Below are 6376 nucleotides of genomic sequence, written 5' to 3'. Positions count from 1 at the left end.
GGCCGCATGTGGCCCGCAGGCCATAGTTAAAGGACCCTTGACCTACAGCATCCCTTGATCATATACACTACCTTGGCTCAAAAGCGGAATAAAAAACTGATCTTCCTAGTCAAGGCTAATACTTCCACTTAAGCACCTAGTCCATCCATTTTATCCAGGGCTTCGCTTCTGCCATTAATTCCTATCCACATACCAACTGTGACCCTCTTCCCCTTTGACCTCCTGCAATCGGGACTTTTGTTCCACTATTATAATGAAAGGACTCTAATAAGATTTCAATCACTTCATGTTTTGCCAAATGGCTAATTTATACAGTTAGCAGCATTCTACCTAGTGGAGGACTCCCTCTTCCTTGAAGCAGTTCCTCCCTTGAGTTCCAGATGGCCTCGCCCTTTGCTCCTCCTCAGACTGGAATCCTCCTACAGTCGCCTATCTAACATTCCATTCCAGAATTCTTCCTTGAGCTCCAGTCATGGATATCAAATTTGTTTATGGTACATACATACTTGGCTGCCTAACAGTTATCAAACTCTCTAAGTTACATTTAGAACCTCTGAAGATTTTAGAAAGCTGCTCCCTTCCCAGTCTTTCCATTTCAGTAAATGGTGCCACTGTTCATCCAGATGTATAGGCAACACTGATGGCGGACACAAAACAATCACGGGTGAAAGCAAGATATATTTGGCTTCACCTTCAAATTACAGTCCAAATTAAGACATTTTGCACTTACTAACCATTCTAGGTCTCAGTCTAACCACCAACTAACTGATCTAAGGCAAGCTACCGTATTTAAAGCTCCATCAAAAGCTTCCTTTTGAGCTTCCTTTTCCATTTCCTTCACATGACTCTATTCACCCCACAACCATACCTGAGGCATATTATCAGCTATAAGCATGCACCAAATCCTGTAATGATGCATTACAGAGAGAATAAGACTAAAGTTATCAAGGGCTTTAGGGCCCCAAAGGAGCCCTGGGTTACAAAGGTTAAGCAGTTAAGCACTCTGCTGCTAACGGAAGTCAGTAGTTTGAAACCAAGTTAGCTGGAGGAGAAAAGGCATGGAGATCTGCTGCTGTATGGATTACAACCTAGGAAACTCTCTCAGGGGGCTCTACTCTATCAAAGGTTGCCAGGAGTCAGCACTTACTCGAGATGCTATAATGTAAGGCTCCTTGTTAATGAATCCTTGCTCACTCCGCGATTTCAACTCCTATGAGCTTCCCCTCCCTGTGCTCCAGTGACACAGGCTTTCCTAATAATCCCTGAATAGGTGGCAGCCACTCCCACCTCATCAGGGTCTTTTTATTTGGCTCCAGTGACTGAAGTCATTTAGGAACTCCCCAGTAACACCTTCCTGAGCACCATGTCAAAATTAGGCAACCGTTGTTTCCAGTTACACTACTTTTTATGTTCACACCTGAAATTATACTTAAGTACATATATACACACACTCTTCCCTCATTGTTCGTGAGGGCTGAGTCTTAGTCATAACTGCTGTCTAGGACAGTGCCTGGCACTAACAGGTAAGAACTTGAAACCAAACTCATTGCCATAGAGACGATGTTGACTCACAGTGACTCTATAAGACAGGGTAGAACTTCCTCCTGTGAGTTTCCCAGATTAAAAAGGCCCGTTTTTCTCCAGCAGAGCAGCTCGTGGTTTTGAACTGCTGACCTTGTGATTAGCAGCCAAACACATAACGCAGTAGCCATCAGGGATCCTTCAATGGTTGGTGGATAAATCTTACATTTACAGTCGGCCGGACACTTAGTAATTAATTAGAAACAAGTTGTTAACTGACAATAATAGCTGGGGCCATTCCTTATCACCGCATACCAGGATTGAATGAATTCAGGTGAAAGATGATGTCTCAATAACGTGAATTATATACTAATGTACCCAAGATCAGAGATCTACCATTTTAGGGCATCTAACACAAAAGGAAAATGTTGGGGATATAATAATAAATCGCAACTTGAGGTTTTCTAACAGATTTTTAGTTGGTTTCTACCCTGGAGTCAGGCAGAGTAGAAATGCTTGCACTAACAAGGGCAAGAATTCCACAACTATGCTACAGTTCACAAAACGGATTCTAGTTTCTTAGAGCTAACTCATAAGCCATTGTGCTTGACACCAGATACCTCCTCTTCAGACAACAGGTTTAGGAAGCTGAGGCACAAAAGATCCAACACATTATGTCGGGTAGAAATCACCCAACAAGTTGCCCTCCCGAAAGATAAACTTCTCGGGCCCTAGCAGCTGGAAGGAGCGAGGGCTCTCTCCTGGGACCAGGGAGTGATTCCAAGAAAAGAACGAACCTGGGCGCACACGGGAAAGCAAAATGGAAAAGCGACGGGCTGCCATGCTCCTAACCCCACCCTCCCCGCGTTCGACCCAAATAAGGCCCAGTCCCGCCGGCCACAGTTCCTTTCATCCCTCTCCAAGCCCACCCAACGGCCCCTGGCAAGGTCCCGCCGCCGCCTCCTCCCCTCCCCCCAAGTAGGAGCTGGGGAGGCCCGGGGAGGCTAGGAGCTTCCGTTTCTTCCCCGCCCAAATGGGAAGAACTGCGAAGTGGGGTGGCGAGCGCGCCCCCTACAAGCCTCCCTTCTCCTCCGCGCAGTCCCGGGGCACCGTCCCCAAACCCAGGCCGAGACTCACTCGTCAGCCCCGTAGTTTCCTCAGTCGCCGCAACTGGGCCCCCGCGCACCGCCACAGCCCCTACTCCAGGGCCGCCCCCCCACCCCAGCTGCCTGCCGCCGTGGGTTCCGGGGCAGTGAGAGGAATCACTTCCGTCAGGTCAGGGCCACTTATGCCAACGCGCGGGAGATGGGTACCTGGTGAGGCGGAACCCACTGAGCTGGTAGCCGGCTTTGGTCTGGCGGAAGTACCCAGCGTCCTCTACCTTCCTCCACGTCTCCTCCAGCCCGTGCCGGGGACCAGTATTTATTGGCTGGTCTCAGCCAATCCGGTTCTGAGTCTTCTGAATCCCGGCATGCACCAGCGATCCCGCCCCGATTTCTAAAGAAATCGCCTCCTTATTGGAGAGTCGCCCTGGAGCGAGAAAACAGTGCGTTCTAGGCCTGGTAGTTTCTCCGGTAAGGTTTGGCCCGAGGCATTTTGGAACTTGTAGTTTCTGACGCTCACAGTTGTGATGCTGGTAGTTTTAGAGGTCGTCCCTGCTTCTAGCTTGTAGTTTGAAATGGAGTTGAGGCGGGGCTGTCATTAGAGGAAAGATTGAGAAATGCGGTCTCAATTCTAAAAAAGATCGTTTTCTATTTGGAATAACATTTGTCCTCAGGGAAAAGTTGCTGAGAAGGTCAAGAGCACTAGAATTGCCCGCTCAATCAGCTGGTCCATTTCCTCCCTTCCCGGCATGGTTCAATGTTTACTGACATCTAACCACGCCTCTTCCCCCCAACTCCCCCCCGCCCTCCCAGGTCCTGGGGGAGTTTCAGAGCTCTCCTCGGTTCTGAGCTAGCTTCTGGGGAAGTACAGGCGGCTGCCATCTTCACACAAAACCAGAGCCATCTTTTTACCTCCAACTCCCCCTCTACCTCTCAGCTCTTTCCCCACTCCCTCTCCATCAGCCTGTGCCTTTTCTCTCTGCCTGAAAAAGCTCAACAAAGTTCACTCTGGCATGAAGGAAATCTAAAGCTGCCAAGAGTCGTGGCTGACTAGACGGCTCCTACAAACAAAAGAATTATGAGTTGCTCAACTAGTTGCAAATGAGCGAAAGATTTTGTCGAATTAGTTTTAGCTAATTTGGGAGACAACGTGTTCGGCTTTTTTTTTTTAATTAATCGCAAAAATCAAATAGACTGCGTTCATCCTTCAAAACTTTTGCAAAAATAATTACTAAACAAATTGGTTGTAATGGTTTCTCAAGATACAATTTAGTGGGGGAGAAAAGGCAATAGTGCTGTAGAAGCAGACTGAACACATATTCAATCTTATCGTTTGTACTTTCAGTTCGGAATATTCTCCCCTCCCCCACTTTCTGATTTCTCTCCCTTTTTTTAATGATTTCTCTTTTTATTCATTGCATTATTACCTTCTACACAATCAAGAAGGAGCCCTAGGGTGGTACAGTAGGTTAAACTTTAATCTCAAGGTTGGTGTTTCCGCCATGAAGGGAAAAAGATAAGGTGTGTGCTTATGCATTGGTTGGATAACTAGAAGGTCAGCAGTTTGTAATCACCAGATGCTCCGCAGGAGAAAGCAAAGGCTTTCTACTAGTGTAAAGAATTACTCTATCTTATTCTGTCTTGTAAGGTCGCTATGAGTCAGTATCGACTTAATTGTGAGGAGTTTGGTTTGAGTTTGGTTTACTCTCATCAAGCTTGACAACTTGGGAAACCATAAATTGCAGTTTTAGTCTGGCCCATGAGTCTGACTTGTCTCATTGTCTGCTACAATGGATAGCAGGTTTGGTACCCAATCACTCTTGTAGTTTTCTGGAAAAATAATAGAAGGCAAGTATAGGAAGTCTAGTTAATGTAAGACTGAGAACTATAGTACCTAGTCTACTAGTAAACGCAGCTGCTGTCTATTCTATTTGGACCCAAAGCAGCCTCATGTTTGTCAGTGGCTGCTCCTTCGGGCTTTCGAGGGCTGATTTTTTGAAAGTAGCCCTTTTTTCTAAACTGTTTCTGGGTGGAGCTGAACCTCAAATTTTTGGTTAGCCGCCTAGGATGTTATATCACTCCAGTTTTTTCTCAGGCATTTTTATATAGATCACCCTGAATATATATAGATATATATGTATATATCTATATATGTTTGTTGTTTGTATATTATTTATTTTCAATTCTAACCTTAGTAACCAAAACTTTTCACAAAAACCTTAGTAAACATCATTTTTAATGTTCGTGAGACTGGTGCAGGGCTGGACATTTCTTTCTGCTTGGACAGATACCCAAATAAAAAACTCACAGCCAATTAATTAATTCTGATTCCCAGAGACCATCTAGGACAGTAAAACTGCCCCTGTGATTTCCAAGCCTGTGAGTCTTTACGGGATTAGAGAGCTTCACCTTTCTCCCACTGCTTGTAGATAGGTCTCCATCAGAGTTGATGGATGGCACCTGAAGACAACAGAATTACATTCTCCAGCAGTACTATGATTTACTTAGTTTTTACTCTTTTTAAATGTTAGACTTTTACCTCATTTATATTTAAAAACCATTCTAAGTAATACCATGTTCAGTATCAATGTACAGAAACCTATATATTTTTTATTATTTCTTTAGTATTTGAGCATTTCAAGAATCTTCATAATCTGGTGACAAATTCTTTTCTGGGAAGATTTGTGAGAATCTTATGCTTTTCACTAGTAATGTATAACAAAGCTTTGGGTTCTTTTTGCAATAATTTTACCAGTCTTTTTCTTTTCTTCCATCATTCCATTCTTCCCTGAAGCCTACTTTAAAAGAAGGAAAGGGGGTTGATGGATGGAGAAGCAAGGTAGTTGAAAAACAGTAGAAAAATTACATACAATAATTTTACTTGTACTTTTAAAAAGTGATATTCACTTGCTATTTAACCTACTATACTCATTCCCCACCCCCACCCCCACTGACCTCTCTTCTTATACCGAACTCAGAATGAAGGCTTCCCTTGTGACCCCTTAAGGGTCTTACTATTATTCTAAAATCCCATTCACGTAATTTATACTCAACACGTGTATCAAAAATACTAAATTTCAATGATAAGGAATCTTAAAATTTTAAAGCATTTAACAGAAATAGGGCTTTTAACTAAATTTCACCAGACTCACTCCATTTTGTTTTTAAGAGAACTCATGGAGATCTGCCACGACTGTAAATGAAAAGTTCCACTGCAGCTTTGACCTAGATGTAAGTAGTTCTACAGAAAAATGTGGGTTTTTCCCACCCAACTCCACTTGCAGATGAGCTTCTCATTAGAAGAAATGGCTAATGTTAGATTATTTGATTTCTGCAGGTGTTTGACATGTTAAAATATGTGCCCTTAGTGGCTAAGCCATGTCTCAGAAAATGCCGAAATTCCCACTCCACCCAAACTCCCTGCAACCAAGTCGATACTGACTCATAGAAATGTGTTTTTTTTTAATAGAAAATGTCTTTCTGACATGACCCCTTGTGGAATGCCTTGTGTCTGTATTTTAGTGGCTATTTTAGTAAACTTATGACCAGCTAGATCTTGTTGTTACCTGGTGCCTTGCAAACCCGGTCAGCTCTAACAAAGGTGCCAACAGACCCTGGCACCTACATTTTTATAGATGCAAAGCCATCGAGAATACTGCAGCTGGGCCCCTTATTTGTGATTTTTGCCTCTATCATGCTGTAACTCGTTGGGACACTTTGTTGGATTTCTCCCATTACTGTGTCTTCTGTTT

At 43.8% G+C, this 6376-nt stretch overlaps 1 long non-coding RNA gene across 2 annotated transcripts in view; it reads right to left on the bottom strand.

The window, feature by feature from the left end:
- LOC123521410 overlaps positions 1 to 2917 on the bottom strand; it is a 10254-nt gene extending 7337 nt beyond the window's left edge. Inside the window, exon 1 of one of the 2 annotated variants that reach the window (XR_006679848.1) lies at positions 2835 to 2917. This is a non-coding gene — a long non-coding RNA (uncharacterized LOC123521410). Of the gene's footprint in view, positions 1 to 2658; positions 2733 to 2834 lie in introns of those variants that run through there. The other variant, XR_006679847.1, reaches the window with a different exon arrangement.
- Between the last annotated feature and the right edge of the window lie 3459 nt (positions 2918 to 6376).

The sequence above is a fragment of the Echinops telfairi genome, unplaced genomic scaffold (assembly GCF_000313985.2).
Source record: "Echinops telfairi isolate 266 unplaced genomic scaffold, ASM31398v2 ScPeMD7_1;HRSCAF=3_0, whole genome shotgun sequence".
Classification (NCBI taxonomy): domain Eukaryota; kingdom Metazoa; phylum Chordata; class Mammalia; order Afrosoricida; family Tenrecidae; genus Echinops; species Echinops telfairi.
This window is presented reverse-complemented; position numbering and strand designations above follow the sequence as displayed.